At 43.1% G+C, this 17,801-nt stretch overlaps 1 non-coding gene across 1 annotated transcript; it reads left to right on the top strand.

Moving 5' to 3' along the window:
- The first annotated feature begins 17,505 nt into the window (after nt 1-17,505).
- Nucleotides 17,506-17,577, top strand: TRNAS-GGA (transfer RNA serine (anticodon GGA)). Its single transcript has one exon. It is a non-coding gene; the product is annotated as a tRNA-Ser (tRNA).
- Nucleotides 17,578-17,801: the final 224 nt, after the last annotated feature.

Raw genomic sequence — 17,801 nt, forward strand, 5'->3', positions numbered from 1 at the left:
TGCACGTGGGATTTACACCTGAGGAATCCAAAAGGCTGATTGGACCTTGTGAGGAGTTGCTGTCTTAGTCTGTTCAGGCTGCTGTAACAAAAATGCCAAAAACTGAGTGGCTTAAACAACAAACATTTATTTCCCAGTTCCGTAGGCTGGGCAGTACAAAGTCAAGGTGCTGGCAGATTTGCTGTCTGGTACATAGTACATGGTCTTCCCAGGTGGCACTAGTGGTAAAGAACCTGCCTGCCAAAGCAGGAGACGATGTGGATTCAATCCCTGAGTCGGGAGGATCCCCTGGAGGAAGGCATGGCAACCCCTCTAGTATTCTTGCCTGGAGAATCCCCATGAACAGAGGTGCCTGGCGGGTTATGGTCCACGGGGTTGCAAAGAGTCAAACACAACTGAGCAAGTAAGCACATCACAGCACGGCATGTGGGCTTCCCAAGGTGGCACCAGTGGTAAAGAGCCCGCCTGCCAATTCAGGAGACATAAGAGATGGAGATTCAGTCTCTGAGTTGGAAAGATCCCCTGGAGGAAGACACGGCAACCCACTTTAATATTCTTGCCTGGAGAAACCCATGGACAGGGGAGCCTGGCAGGCTACGGTCCTTAGAGTCACAAAGAATCAGACACGACTGAAGCGACTTAATATGCACACACTTAGTACATGTTACATCATCTTCTCACTGTGTCTTCACATGCAAAACTTAGGGAGCTTTCTTGGGTCTCTTTAATAGGGCACTAATCCCACTCATGAGAGTTCCACCCTCATAATCTAATCACCTATCAAAGCCCCCCTCCTCCAACACCATCAACTGGGAGTTAGGATCTCAACATAGGAATTTTAGGGGGACATAAACATTCTGTCTATAGCAGTCACTGAAGAGAAAGACAAATTGGTAAGGAACAGGTGCTTCTCTGGGGCTCACAGCTGACCCAGTGCCAGTATTCCACCAGCTTTTGGATATGCCCAGAAATTTTCAACAGAGCCTTGGGGTTCACCAGAACCCTGGGGCTACCTGTGCCTCTGAGCCATCCAAGCCCCAGAGGTTGAAGCAGGGTTATAGAATCATAGATTAAATTGGAGAAGTGATGAGGAGTTTGCTGAACCCCAAGAAATATAGCTCATTGTGTCTGAAGAAAGAAACATGGCCTCTCCTGGTTTCCCCTTCCAGTCATTCAGGAAAAAATGGCTATAGATATTGAGAACTATTGTTTACTGAACACTGTGCCAAGCAAGTACAATATGTGCTTTACACACCAGTTTTTTGTTTATTTGGCCACGCCACGTGTCTTTCAGGGACTTAGTTCCCCAACCAGGGACTGACGCCAGGACCCATGCAGTGGACATGTGAAGTCTTAACCACCGGACTGCCAGGGAATTCCCCTACAAGTCAGTTTATTTAATCTGCAAGAGAATTCTATTAGATGAATATTAGCATCTCCATTACACAGATAAATAAACTGAGATTTAAAATGGTTCCATAAAAAATAAAAAAATAAAGTGGTTCCATAATGTGAGCAAGTCATCTAGCAGGTAGTATAAAGCCAACAAACCCAGGTCAGCCTGACTCCAAAGCCGGACTCTTAATCCTTCTGCTGTTTTATGAAGTCCTTGGTATGTCACATCAGGATCCACCAGGCAGGAGCCCACCACCCAAAAGACAGATGGCCATAAATGTTGTCAGCACAGCCCCACGGACTCTGATAGGGGAAGCCCAGAGAGCTGTGTGGCCATCAGGGCCCAGAGCAGCAGTGAGCGAGACTTCAGCAGGCTCTAGAGCCTTGGATCTCATATTGCTAGTCCACAGGCCACTCTGAAAGGAATTTGCTCCCCTAAAGTTAAGTATCAATATGCAGCACCTATAACTGAGACTTGAATATTACCAGCAAGAACCTTGCTAAGGAACTGTGAAAAACAGGTAAGATTTGTCTCCTGAGATCCACCTCCTGGGATAGGAGAATATGCTTTTGTCGTGTTATTTCCCTGGTGATTTACAAAAGATCCTGTGATGTTACAATTGGCCCCAGTTAAAGCTGACGCTCAGAGATTACCCTGTCCAACGCACTGGCCACTAGCTACATGTAGCTATCAAGCACTTGATGTATGGCTAGTGCAACTGAGAAGCTAAATTTTTTTTTTTTTACGTTTATATGAAGTATTATTATTGCACAGAAACCATTTGTTAAGGTAAGGAAAGAATCTGTTAAAACTATCTCAATTCAGGGTGTTGCATAGATGGGAGCCTGACAGCATAAATAGATCACCCATTACCATTTCCTTTTTTTTTTAATCTATTGATTTTTAATTGAAGGATAATTGCTTTGCAATATTGTGTTGGTTTCTACCAAACATCAACATGAATAAGCCATTGGTTTACCCATGTCCCCTCCCACTTGAACATCTCTCCCACCTCCCTCCCCATCCCACCCCTCCCTCTACGTTGTTACCAAGGGTTGAGTTCCCTGCGTTGTACAGCAAATTCCCACTGGCTATCTATTTTACATATGGTAATGTATGTTTCCATGTTACTCTCTCCATACCTCCCACCCTCTCCTTCCTCACCTCCGGCAACTGTGTCCACAAGTCTGTTCTTAATGTCTGTGTCTCCACTGCGACTCTGCAAATACATTCATCAGTACCACCTTTCTAGCTTCCACATTTATGCATTAGTATATGATTTTTTTCTTCAATTTAAAACTATTTTTTAAAGAAACTATTTAAGATTACATTTTATATAATGTCATTTGCACCAACCTGGATGAACCTAGAGATGATCATATTAAGACAGAGAAAGATAAATATAATATCACTTCCATATGGAATCTAAAAAAAAATGATACAAATGAATTTACTCACAAAATAGGCCCGCAGACGTAGAAAACAAACTTATGGCTACCAAAGCGGAAAAGGGTAAAAGAAAAACTGAGAGTGTTAGTCACTCAGTGTCCAACACTTTGCAACCCCATGGACTGTAGCCTTTTAGGCTCCTCTCTCCATGGGATTCTCCAGGCAAGAATACTGGAATGGATTGTTATTTCCTTCTCCAGATCTTCTCGACCTAGGGATCTAACCCAGGTCTCCCGCATTGCAGGCAGATTCTTTACTGTCTGAGCCACCCAGGAAAGGGGCAGAGAAGAGGTAAATTAGGAGTTTGGGATTAACATATACACACTAATATATATAAAACAGATAACCAACAATGACCTACTGTATAGCACAGGGAACTATATTCAATATCTTATAATAACTTATAATGGAAAAGAATCTGAAAATAACTTTCTTGAGAGAAATTTTGTAATAGAAAAATTTTTTGATATTGTATATTTTATAACTTGAGATGCCCTGAAATTTTACAGGTCGTATATGAAAGAAACTTTATAAAGATTTTGAGCAATAATCCTAAGAATGTACAAGACATTACCAGGAACAAGTTGTAAAACTGAAAACAAAATCTTTTCTAAAGTATCAATAGCAAACTAATTAACACTATCAGAGGAAAGATTAAATTGTCTTTCTAGTCTCATGATTTTGCAAAATGATTGTCATATGAAGCAATCAAAGATCACAGAGCCAAGAAAACATAGAAAAAATAGTTAAGTAGACAGTTGAGTCATCCAGTTAATCAAAATATTGCCATTTTTATGACTTGTGTAATGTGTGTGGTACTTACCAACTTTTTGAAATTCATGACTTTCGATAGCCTCTTCCTCTTTCTAAATAAAAATTTATGTATTCTTTTTCTGAATGGAGGATCCTTCTAAAATTTTAGCACGCACAAAATCTGTACTCAGTCCTGACATTTACCCATCTTGTCCATGACTTTGTCTCTGCCACAGCTTCTGCCTGGCTTCCCCCCTACCTCCCCTCTCCCTAGAAAAGTCTTCACACTCCTTCAGAGTCTGCTCAAAAGTCACCTCTTCTGTGAAGACTTTCCTAACTACCTCAAGATAATAGAGTTCCCCCTTCTGCTTCAGACACAGGGCAGTCTTACCTGTCTGTGGCACACCCTCATGGCACTGGGATTTGCCTCTCTACAGGCATCCCCTCAACAAGGGAGCAGGCTCCCAGGAACAGGCACTGAGGTCTTACCTACATTTCCATGTCCCCATCTCACAGCGGGAGGTCACAAAGAACACGCATGTTTATGGGATGCAGTCGCGGCTGACCAGGAGATGGAGGGATGACTCCAGTACTAATATAATGACCCCCGAGGCCAAAAGAGAAGTGTCCTAACTCGGTGTGACACTAGGCAAAATCTGTACTTCCTTTGTTTTTGAGAAGTCTTTGTCTTATCTGTCAAATGGGAAATGAATATTCTGCTTTTCAGAGGTAATGGATGCGACAGCACCTGCGCGGTTGCGTGGTAAGTCGCTTCAGTCGTGGCCAATCCTGTGCGACCCTATGGACTGTATGGGTCCATAGGAGCTTATGCCAGGCTCCTCTCTGTCCATGGGATTCTCCAGGCAAGAATACTGGAGTGGGTTGCCATGCCCTCCTCTAGGGGATCTTCCTGACCCAGGGATCAGACCTGTGTCTTTTACATTTCCTGCGTTGGCAGGCAAGTTCTTTACCACTAGCACCACCTGGGAAACCCATGAAAGCACCCAGAAAGGTGGGAAGTGCGTAGAGTAGACGTAGAGAAAAGTAGAGAAAAAAGTAGTGCGTAGAGAAAGTGCGTAGACGTAGAGAGTGTGTGATTGTTGCCGACGCGTTCAGGTGTACTTCGAGGAGACACTGTAAAACCCTGTGACTTAGAATCCCAAATCTCCCTTCACGGATACACTCCAGTTAATAGAAGTGGGCTGTGGCGCTGCAGTTTCAGCTTCCACAGGGCGTAGCAGCAGCTAGATCAAAAGATTACATCAACTACAGAAAGGGAAGGAGGCGCCCAGCCCCTCCACTTCTCCTGAGGCCAGAACCCAGCCCTCATGTGAATTCAGCTTCCTGGATCATTCTCATCAAAGAAGACTCGGGGTCCCTTCCACCCACCTTGTCCAGCCCAGTCCTCGTTCCGTGTAAGCTACAGAATCAGGCACTTACATAAATCAGCTGGAGGCAAACACACTGAAATTGAGCAACTGTGCTTCTTTCTTCACCAAATCCCACCCTTCAGATTCTGTGAGTGCCAACATCTGCCCAGTGAATTCTCACCCTTGCTTACAAATAATGCCCAAAAGTAGCCTTTTTTCTTTTTTTTTAAATGTTCTGGCCATTTTGCCAGCCCTGTGGAGAAGCAGGAGTAAGGATTGGGGTTTGATTTGTAGCAAGAGGACTGGGAGCACCTCTGCTCCCAGAGACTCAGGGGCGCCAGCCAATGGGCCCAGCAGTTCCAGCTCCCTGTCCAGCCTGTCTCACCCGCTTTCACAGATGGATGGACAAGCTCGCTCTCTGCTGCAAGGCACCACAAGACAGAGTCTCTGGCTGGTCTGTCTTGATTTTATTTTTTTCAAGTATAGTTCTGCAGCTGCTGCTAAGTCACTTCAGTCGTGTCCGACTCTGTGTGACCCCATAGACAGCAGCCCACCAGGCTCCCCCGTCCCTGGGATTCTCCAGGCAAGAACATTGGAGTGGGTTGCCATTTCCTTCTCCAATGCGTGAAAGTGAAGTCGCTCAGTCATGTCCGACCCTCAGCGACCCCATGGACTGCAGCCCACCAGGCTCCTCCATCCATGGGATTTTCCAGGCAAGAGTACTGGAGTGGGGTACCATATAGTTCAGTTTGGGGTTTTTTTGTTCTTGTCGTTTGTTGCTGCACCGAGTCTCTTAGTTGCAGCATGCAGGATCTTCTGTCTTCATTGCAGGATCTTCAAACTTTCAGTTGTGGTGTGAGAACTAGTTCCCCAACCAGGGATCGAACCCGGGCCCCTTGCATTGGGAGCACAGTGTCTTAGCCACTAGGCCACCAGGGAAATCCCATCTAATTTCTCTTTGCCTTGGTTTCACCGTCTATAAAACAAGAGAATTAATAACATCTTTCTATAAAGTTGTGAGAATTAAAGGAGTTAATCTACAGTGCTTGGAGCAGCACTGAAGGTGTAGCCTGTGCCAGGTAACCACTAGCTACTTCCTCCAAAACATAGCACCAAGCCCACAGGATTGTTTTCTATTCTGTTAATTGCTGTGTCCCCAATCTCTAGACTGGTTCCTGGAACATAGTAAAGCTTTAAATAAATTATGTTTAATGAATGAATCTCCTCTCTAGGCAAATTATTCAGCCAGAGAAAATAAGGGACTCCAGTCTAACCAGAGAGCATCAGTGCAGCCACCTGTGAGAACACAATCATGTATTCATTTATTTAACAAATACTTACTGAGCACTCATCTGTATATGCTGGACACTCACTGTTATGTGAATGATGCTTCAGCTGGCTTTTGTGAGCCGCTGCTCCCCCACCTCTCACAGTTCTCATGAACGCAGTTTTCCTCCAGCCCAGCCTCGGCCCCATCAGTGCCTGGCCCACCCCAGAGCCTCCATGTTCAGGACCTCCTCCTCAGCCTCTGCCCCTAAAGCCTTCCCACCCCTTAGGTCTGAGGCTGTCCATCTCAGAATGACTCATAGGTTGAAGTATAGAACCTCCTCAGTTTACTTCTTCCTTCTCTGACCACTGCCTCCTGTCACTGAGCCAACTCCACCTCCAAGGCAAGAGACCACAGATGAGCTCTGCAGACTTCCAAACACAGCCCACGACCCAGGAAACCAAGGCCTCCCTCTACTCCTCTGGGTCCCAGACCACTCTATTGGCTCACTCCTCTGTACCCCATCCCCAACCCCCACCGATGTCCACACTGGCTTTTCCTAGCTCCCAGACCTCCAGCAAGGAGACCATACGCTACCCTCTGAAATATTTACTGTACCCTCTGTCTAGAACACTTCTCCTCATTTTCTCTCAGACCTGCTGATCCCTCCAGAATTTTTTTTAGTCAATGCTATATAAGTACAGTTGGCGACAGAGCTAATTTTGAAATCAAACAGTTCTACAAGGCTAATATCAGCACCCCCACCTCACCTCTCCTCACTTTCAAGTTCCCATCCTGAGGCAACCACTTCAATCTTTGGATCCATGTCTTCCTGTATGTACTTTTATATTTCTGAATAATAGCCCTCTGTTTCTAGTTGATGATTTTTGCACTTTTTTAAGACTAGCTAATGACTTCCTATATTGGAAAATGAGGATTTAGTATTTTTACAGCATATACACACACACACATTCTTCCACCACTCACTCCCCCACAATTCATCCAGTATAGTTATATCAGTTTTTGGTTAGAATAGAATTCAGGTCATACAGTATTATGACTATGTAACTGCTATTCAGAGCTAAACAATGTCATCTACTTCGAATATATCTTCTTCCTTATGCAACTTTTTGTTTTCTCAAGTGTTAATAGCTGACCTATTTTTTTGATTTGTTGAGCGTTCTCTTTTTCTATCACTAACCCTACTAGAACTGTCCACAAAATCATAAGCCTCCTCTCACTTCAGTTAAATATGTTAGATGATCTACAGCTTTGTTTGTATTACTTGCACACACCTCTCACCAAAAAAGCAAGAGAGTTCCAGAAAAATATCTACTTCTGCTTTATTGACTATACCAAAGCCTTTGACTGTGTGGATCACAACAAACTGTGGACAATTCTTAAAGAGATGGAATGCCAGACCACCTTACTTGCCTCCTGAGAAATCTGTATGCAGGTCAAGAAAGAACAGTTAGAACTAGACGTGGAACAACAGACTGATTCCAAATCGGGAAAGGAGTAAGTCAAAGCTGTATATTGTCACCCTGCGTATTTAACTTATATGCAGAGTACATCATGAGAAACATTGGGCTAAATGAAGCACAAGCTGGAATCAAGATTGCCGGGAGAAATATCAATAACCTCAGATATGCAGATGACACCACCCTCACAGCAGAAAGCAAAGAACTAAAGAGCCTCTTGATGAAAGTAAAAATGGAGAGTGAAAAGGTTGGCATAAAACTCAACATTCAGAAAACTAAGATCATGGCATCCAGTCCCATCACTTCATGGCAAATAGATGGGGAAACAATGGAAACAGTAAGAGACATTATTTTGGGGGGCTCCAAAATCACTGTGGATGGTGACTGCAGCCATGAAATTAAAAGATGCTTGCTCCTTGGAAGAAAAGCTATGACCAACCTAGACAGCATATTAAAAAGCAGACACATTATTTTGCCAACAAAGGTCAATCTAGTCAAAGCTATGGTTTTTCCAATAGTCATGTATGGATGTGAGAGTTGGACTATAAAGAAAGCTGAGCACCAAAGAATTGATGCTTTTTAACTGTGGTGTTGAAGAAGACTCTTAAGAGTCCCTTGGACAGCAAGGGGATCCAACCAATCCATCCTAAAGGAAATCAGTCCTGAATATTCACTGGAAGGACTGATGTTGAAGCTGAAACTCCAATACTTTGGCCACCTGATGCAAAGAACTGACACATTGGAAAAGACCCTGATGCTAGGGAAAGATTGAAGGCAGGAGGAGAAAGGGATGACAGAGGTTGAGATGGTTGATGACATCACTAACTCAATGGACATGAGTAAGCTCTAGGAGTTGGTGATGGACAGGGAGATCTGGCGTGCTGCATTCCATGGGATCACAAAGAGTCAGACACAACTGAGCCATTAAACTGAACACATCTCTCCTGGAGTCCTCCATTTTCATATTCCAATCTGGACTCAAATCTCTACAGACCTGCTGCAAGGCCATTTTCTTGCATCTTACCTACATCTGCACCCTAGGATTTCCCTTCATGTTTCTTTCATGTGGCATCACCTATTTACTGGATTTCATGCCTTGCTCTTTCTTGGCTTAATCCCTTGTTTTGCAAGAGCACATCCTCCAGTAACTTTTTGAGAAAGGGTTCTTAGGAGGTAACATTAAGACCTTGAATATATAGAAATATTTTTTTCTACCAATAGTTGATTGATAGTTTGTCTGGGTATAGGAGTCTAGACTGTAAATTATTTTCCTTCAGAATTTTGGAGACTATGATTTTCTTCTATTTTCCAGAATTGTATTCTGTTTCATTCCACTAAAAGGTTTAAGAATCTTTCCCTTGTCACATTGTTCTAAAATTTCATCATGACATTCCTTGCTAAGAATCCTTTTTTTAATTCATTGTGCTGGGCAATCAAATATAAAAACATATTTTTATATTTAAACATGCTTTTCAGATACAACAATTTTCTTTACCATGTCTTTGATCATTTCCTTCCCTCCATTGTCTTGGTCCACTCTCCACTCTTGAACTTCCAGAGTTGATCCTCCAATATTCATTTCTTTTCTGTCTTATTTTTCATTTTTTTAATTCTATTTTCTATTCTACTTTATCTTCTAACATGCTTGAATTTTAACTTTTGTCAAAAAAGGGGAAATGTAAAAGCAAGCCCATTTTGTAATTTCTAAGACCTTTTTTTCCCCTGGATGTTCTTTTTTAAATTTCTTCTTTTTCTTTTGTCACTGATTCAATGCTATATCTTCTTGTAACTCTCTGAAGATATTGTAAAGTTTCCTTCTATGACCTCGCTGACTTTTTCCCCAAGTTCCTTTTATCTGTTTTTCTATTTATCTTTGGGATTTTTCTTAATCTTTCATATATAAGACTTCCCTTAAATGTCTGGTGATCCTTGACTGTCTGCTCTTGTTTAAGAATGAGGCACTAAAAATTATTGAGAAGCTCTGACTAAAAGTCGGGGTTTCTTAATCGGTAATCTTCATTATAATGTGACCTGATTGAGTCATTTTAGGGAAGGCTGTTATATTGCAATTTATAATAAGACATATATTTGGTCTTCCTTCCAGTTCCTGGCACAGAGCTCCCAAAACCCTTGGAATTTCCTGAGTGATAGTAGTATGCTGATATTCATAACAAACCCCTTTCAGCTACACCAAAGTTTATTTTAATGAGGAGACTTTTGGAAAGCACCTAATGATAGTGGCTGGTTGTCAGGAAACCAACCATGCAATTGGAGGGCTGGAACATTTGGTCCTACCCCCTGCTCTTTGGGAAGGAGAGAGGGGCTGGAGGTTGAATCTATCACCAGTAGCCAATGATTTAATCAATCATGCCTATGTAATAAAGCCTCCATAAAAAGCCAAAAGGACAGGTTCAGAGAGCTTCTGACATGTGGAGTTTCAGGGAGAATTCACTCCCAGAAAAAGCATATGGAAGCTCTGCATCCTTCCCCACATGTCTCGCCCTATGCATCTCTTCCATCTAGCTGTTCCTGAGCCTTTTATAATCAAGTATGCGAAATGTTTCTCTGAGTTCCATGAACCACTCTTGCAAACTAATCAAACCCCAAGAGGGGAACATGGGAACCTCTGATCTATAACCAGCTGACCAGAGGCACGGGTAACAGCTTGGACTTGCCACTGCCATCTGAAGTCAGGTGAGGGGACAGTTTTGTGGGACTGAGCCTGTGGGATCTACCTGTGGGATCCGATGCTATCGCCAGGTAAATGGTGTCAGAATTGAGTTGAACTGTAGGACAGCCAGCTGGTGTTGGAGAATTACTTGGTGGTGCAGAAAAAAGAAACACACACACATGAGAAGGGCCATCTTGTGGTGATCAGTTTCCCCAGAAAAGAATCGCCAAGTCTCTAGTCTGAAGGGAATAAGCCAGCCATTAGTGTCTCACGGATGAGTGGAGGGAGAAGCTAAGACTGTCCCTCCAATCAATGTATAGCCTCTTACCTAATGCCCTGGTTTCTGTGCAGCACCTCTGCCCTCAGCTCTGTTTGACGTCCTCATTTAGAGACTGCTGGAGTAAGGAAGGAAGATTTACCTGTCTGCAGAGGTAGGAAAAGAGACGAGGGTCCACCTATTTTTAACACAAACTTTCAATTAGTCTTCTCTCCACTGGCACAGACACAATACTTGCCCTCATAGCAGTTTAGCGTGGTGTCAGGGACTAAAGTCCAACCTCCAGGTTCAGATCCCACACCACCACTCATGAGATGTCTGACCTTGGAGTATCCTGAAGTACCTAATTTCTCTAGGCCTTTTTCCTCACCTGCAAAAATAAAAATGAGAATGCTGTCTAGTTTATAACTTTTCCTGAAGATTCAATAGCATAATAAATGCAATGTTTAGAACCATAATGATACATAGTAAACCTTCAATAAATATTAGGTGCTTTATTTGGAATCTACTCCTTGCCACAACCTCTTTACTGTTCTCTCTCTTGCCCTTGCTAATCCCATTATTATTCTTTAGTCAGAATAACCTTTTTAAAATATGAATCTAATCAGCCAAATTCATTCTGGGTTGCTTGGGACTGAGGGATTTCCCAGACATGGGATTTTCACTGCTAAGACCTGAATGTCCCCAGCAAATCAGAACAAGTTGGTCACCCTAAGTCACCCCACCCCTGCAAAAAGGCTTCCCATTTCTCTTCATGTAAAGTACAAATTCCTGGCCATTCCAAGTGCCAGGAGATCTGCCCTCCAGGCTCATGGCTCTCTATTCCCCAGCATCCCCACATTCCATTCTCCTCTGGCTTCCTTCCAAATCCTCCATCCCAGTTCACTTCAGAGGCTTCTCCCACACTGTTCCACACACCCTTCCATCCTTTCACCCTTCATCCTTTTGTCTTAGGCATCTGTCAGGAAGACCTCCCCTGAAGCCACGGATAGTGTCACGTGCCCTGTAGGATAGAATCCTCAGGAGGACAGTGTCTCTAGGAAAAGAGTCTCCCTTGATTCATGGCTGTGTTACCAGCAACCAACACAGGACAGGAAGGTCAAAGTGGCTCTCTGCTGAATTCATAAAGTCATGAAAGTGGAAACGCTCCTTGATCATCTGCTGACACTTGCTGTTGACTCATGGCCCTGGGAAAGACACCAGATTTGGAGAGGAAAGATGCGAGGGGTCCAAGAAGCCACTCTGCCTCCACCTCAGCTCCACCATAGGAAGGAGGACTCCAGAGAAACCACTGTCAGTTGTAAGCATTTTTTAAAACCCCTCCTCACCCTGGGAATCAGGAACCTCACCTTCCACACCCCTGCCCTCAACCCAGGATCTTGGCTACACCTGCCTTGCCATAGGCACTGCCCTACTTGGGCAGGGCTCCTGTAAATGGTTAGCACTTAGATGCTGGCAGCAGTGCAGGGCCTCTTCTCTGATCTTACTGCCTAAGCTTCTTGCTGTTGTTTGTCACTGAGTCTTGTCTGATTCTTTTGCAACTTCATAGACTATAGCCCTTCAGGGTCCTCTGTCCATGGGATTTCCCAGGCAAGAACACTGGAGCGGTAGCCATCTCCCTCTCCAGGAGATCTTCCCAACCCAGGGATCAAATCCCCCATCTCCCACACTGGTGGGCAGATGCTTTACCAGTGAGCCACCTGGGAAGCTTAAGTTCGCCTTGACACAATCTGCTACCACGCAGCCCAGTTGCAGCCCCTTCCTCCCTCCACTTTCCATCTACCACCCAGGCCTGGCTTAAGCCACCATAAGTCTAAGTAATCCCTGTTGCTGCCCCTTCTCCCATTCCAAATTCTGTCCCCTCCAGGGGCCCTAGCCCTGATGTCCACCCCCACACCACCCCATCTCAGAGCCCTGCTGCCCAGAACATCACCCTAGATCTGCTGCCCAGATTGTTTCACCTCCTCCCTTCTCAGCAGAGTCTGGGTCTTCCTCCCTCAGACTCGATAACCTCCAAGGCTGAGAGCTTTCTGCCTTCACCCTGGGTGGTTCTCAGGAGCAAGGCTTATTCTCCCCACTTAGACTGGGAGCTCCCTAAGGTCCTCTCCTGCCTCTAATTCTCTCTCCACACCCTGAGCCAGACCTCTAGCCACAGAATGCAGAAGAAAGGAGACGGCCTGCCCTAATCCCAGCTCCTCAGAGATTAAAGCTTGCGGAGGGAAGGGGTGAGGGGATCCCATCATGCCTGCAAAGAAGGGAAATGAGCAAGACCAGCTTCAAAGTTCTGCCAAGCTAGAAATTTAGAGAAGTTCCCATGTGGCTTCTGGTGTGGGTTTGACTGAGTTTCAATTCCCAAGGCTCTAATGGGACTGACAGTGGTCATGACTGTGGTGAGATCTGTCATGGGTCCAGGGTCATTGTGCCCCTTACAGCAAGCCCCACCCAAGACCACACACCCAATTTGACCACAGTGGCTCTCAAGGTAGCACACAGGAGAGGAAGGGCATTATTCACTCAGGGCTTATTAAGTGCTGGCCTTGCAATACTCTTCCTCACATTACCCTGATATCTATGGGTAACTTGTGGATATTATGAGGTGGTTCTGGGAAGGACAAGACAACCCACCTCCCCATTACCCAGGCAAAGATATCAAACCCCATTCTCTAAGTGCAACTCCCTTCAAGGCTTTGTCTCTGACACCCACCCAAAAGCTGAAGTGGATGTGACCACTCAGTCAGCAATTACTGGTAAACTACTCGGTAAGAGGTCTAATCCCATTAATACTGGCTCTTCCTCCCCAGCCCACTTCACCAACTTGGCTGGATTTACACATAGCTCTAATCAAAAGAGACACAAACCTGACCATAGTGGCAGCTCTAGGCTTCCTTAAAAGGCTCAACATGTAGATTTAAGCACAGCAGCATACAGAAATCTTAACAGAAATGTTTACCAGAAACCATTTCCTCTCCACTAAACTGTGCTGTCTGAGCACCAAAAAAATCTCTCCAGCTGTCTCATCCAGTTCCCTCACTGCCATCTCACTTCTGCCACCCCTTGTCCTTCACCACATTGCCATTCCGGTCCAAACTAGCCACTAGAACTTCCGTCCCTCCAGCCATTGACAGGTGCTCTGGAGAGCAGAGCAACCTAGAAATTCCGTGACCTGTCTCCCTCACTCTACGTATACAGGTACGGACCACCTAATAGGTGTCGGTCTGCAAAAGTCAGTTGTATCCCTAGCTACTGACAACAGTTAGGGGAAGTTTTTTAATAACTTTTCTTGGAGTAGAGTTGGTTTACAATATAGTTTCTGCTGTACAGCAAAGTGAATCAGTTACACACATACATATATCCACTCTGTATTAAAATCCTTTCCCATATAGGTCATCATAGAGTATTGAGTAAAGTTCACTGTGCTATACAGTAGGTCCTTATTAGTTATCTTTTTTATATAAATTACTGTGCTTATGTACATCCCAATCTCCCAATTTATCCCTCTCCAACTCAGCTGAGGGAAATTACTAATGCCATTTGTAATAGAACAAAAAAAAATTGTAGATATCCAGGAATCAATCTAATAAAATATATCAACTCTGAAATGTTGATGAAAGATCCCAGGTAATTTTGAAGAAGATGAACAAAGAAGTGGACTTCCCTACCAGATAGAAGACTCATTATAAAGCAGTGGTCATTCAAACATTGAAGTAATGGTGCAGAGACAGAGAAATAGAGCAAAATAGAGATCCCAGAAATAGGCCCACACATATAAATGGAAATGAGAATAAGGGGGTGCCATCGAGAGGGACAGTGCAAATCAGTAGAAAAGGACAGCCTAGTTCACAAGTGGCACTGAAATAATTATGCTTGCGGAGAAAAAAATAAAACTGGTTTCCATGCTACATTACATAGCATACAAAAATAAATTCCAGCTGGGTTAAAAACTTAAATATAAACTTGTAAAAAATAAAACTTTAAAACCTTTAGAAGAAAACTATAGAAAAAGATCTGTATGACATCAGGGCAGTAAAGATTTTCTTAAAGATAAAAAGAGTATAATCTGGGGCATCAGGGAGGGAAGACTTCCCTACACTTAAATTTAAAATTTATGTTCATCAAAAGGCACTATTGAAAAAAATCTGTCAGCCAGGGGAAAATATTTGTTTTGTATTGTTATATGTCTTCACATATAACTGACAAACATACAGTATCCAATACACTTTTTTAAAACTACAAATTAACATGAAAAAGACAAACGATGCAATAGAAAAACTGTTTAAAGAATAAGAACACACAGTTCACAGAAGAGCAATGATGGAAATTCAAGCTTCAATTATATCATTGGGATATCAGATTAGGGAAAATATTTAATCTGACATTTAGGACTTTGCACAAATTCAAACACTGCTCAAAGGATTCGCATAACCTCTTTGGAGAAAACTTCAGCAATATCAAATGTCGGAAAAATGTACATTCCCTCTGACCCAGCAACTTCACATGGAGGTTTATTCCCTAGAGAATCCTGTATACAGAGAAATATGTGTAAGAAAATTTATGGGAATATTGTTTGTAACAGCAAAAAAAGGAAGTAAGTCTATCTTCCAGGAGACATAAATAAATAGGAGAATTCTAGGAAAATGGGTATATAAATTATGCAGTATTCATGAAATGAAATATGATACATGATACAGTACTACATACAAGTGAAAATTAGTGAACTAGCACTAGTATCAACATGGGTGAATTTCACAAAGACAGTGCTAAAAAAAGACAAATCAAGTTTCAAAAGTATAAAGTTTAAAGCAAACAAAGCAATACTAAATACACAAGGGAAATGATAAACACCAAATTCAAGATGACAGTCTCTTTGAGTGTAGGGGCATGAGAGAGTAGTGGGACCAAAGAGGATTCAACTTTATTTGCAGTGGTTTATACAGTTTTTGTAATTGTGGTAAAAACACACATAACATGATGTTTGCCAATTTTATGTGTACAGTTCAGTGCTATTAAGTGCATTTACATTATTGCATAACCATCACCAACATCCATCTTCAGAACACTTTTCATCTTGCAAAACTGAAACTCTGTACCCATTGAAACAACTCCCTGTTCTCTCCTCCCTTAGCCCCTGGCAATCATCATTTTACTTCCTTCTATGAGTCTAACTGCTAAGTACCTCATATAGGTGAAATCACAGAGTATTTATCTTTCTGTCACTAGCTTATTAGCATAATATCCTCAAGGCTCATCCATGTTATAACATGTGTCAGAATTTCCTTATTTTTTCAATTTTAAGGCTAAATAACATGCCATTGGATGTAAATATCCCCATGTTGTTTACCCATCCATCTGTTGATGGACACTTGGGTTACTTTCTCCCATTTGACCTTTGTAAATAATGCTGCTGCTGCTGCTGCTAAGTCACTTCAGTCGCGTCCGACTCTGTGTGACCCCATAGACAGCAGCCACCAGGCTCCCCCTTCCCTGGGATTCTCCAGGCAAGAACACTGGAGTGGGTTGCCATTTCCTCCTCCAATGTGTGAAAGCGAAAAGTGAAAGTGAAGTCGCTCAGTCGTGTCCAACTCTTAGCGACCCCATGGACTGCAGCCTACCAGACTCCTCCAACCATGGGATTTTCCAGGCAAAGTACAGGAGTGGGGTGCCATTGCCTTCTCCGAAATAATGCTGCTACGAACATCAAAGTGAAAGTGTTAGTTGCTCAGTCCGGCCCAACTGTAGCCTGCAGACTCCTCTGTCTATGGAATTCTTCAGGCAAGAATGCTAGAGTGGGTTGCCAAGCCCTCCTTCAGAGGATCTTCCCGACCCAGGAACCAAACCCTGGTCTCCTACATTGCAGGCGGATTCTTTACATCTGAGCCAGGGTGTACACATATCTCTTCAAGACTCTGCTTTTAACTATCAGTATTTTTAATATATACTCAGACATCAAACTGCTGAATCATACAGTAATTCTACTTCTTCCCTGGCAGTTCAACTTGTTAAGAATCCCCCTGCAATGCGAGAGACCTGGGTTTGATCCCTGGGGTGGGAAGATCTCCTGGAGGAGCGCATGGCAACCCACTCTAGTATTCTTGCCTGGAGAATCCCCATGGACAGAGGAGCCTGGTGGGCTGCAGTCCATGGGGTCTCAAAGAGTCAGACACGACTGAGCAACTAAGCATAGCACCTGGTAATTCTATGTTTAATTTGTTGAAGAACTACAACACATTTTGCCACAGTATTTGACACTCCCACCAACAGTGTACAATGGCTCCAATTTCTTCACATCTCCAACACTTGATTTTTTCTTTTTCTTTTTTTTGTATTAGCCATCCTATCGGGTGTGAGGTGGAAAGTCATTGTGGTTTTGATTTGCACTTCCCTAATGGTGAGTGCTGTGGTGCACTTTTTATGTGTTTATTGACCATTTGCATGTCTCTGGGGAAATACCTATTCAAGTCCTTTGCCTATTTTTCAATCAGATTTATTTCTTTGGTTGTTTAGTTCTGGGAGTTCTTTATACACTTTGGATATTAAGCTCTTATCAGATACAAGATTTGCAAATATTTTCTCCCATCTCATGGATTTCCCTTTTACTCACTTGATTGTATCCTATAATGCACAGAAGTTTTATTCTGATGTAATCCAGTCTATTTTTTACTTTCGTTGCTGAGCTTTTGATGTTGTGTCCTAGAAATCATTGCCAAATCCAATGTCACAAAGTTTTCTCATATGTTTTCTTACAAAAGTTTTATAGTTTTAGTTATTGCATTTAGGTCTTTGATAATGGTTTATATCTTAAGCTGTTGGGTAATTGTGCATTCTTTATGTTATTTGTTTGGCTTCCCTGGTGGCTCAGAGGTTAAAGCATCTGCCTGGAATGCAGGAGACCCGGGTTCGATCCCTGGGTCGGGAAGATCCCCTGGAGAAGGAACTGGCAACCCACTCTGGTACTCTTGCCTGGAAAATCCCATGGAGGGAGGAGCCTGGTAGGCTATAGTCCATGGGGTCGCAAAGAGTCAGACCCAATTGAGGGACTTCATTCACTTCTTTATGTTATTTGTTACATTGTGTGATATGTGCATGTATAGGTCCTTCCTGCTTCACTTGTTTTTCTAGGACCATATGACATGTGGTCCA

Source organism: Bos mutus, chromosome 3 (assembly GCF_027580195.1).
Source record: "Bos mutus isolate GX-2022 chromosome 3, NWIPB_WYAK_1.1, whole genome shotgun sequence".
NCBI classification, from domain to species: domain Eukaryota; kingdom Metazoa; phylum Chordata; class Mammalia; order Artiodactyla; family Bovidae; genus Bos; species Bos mutus.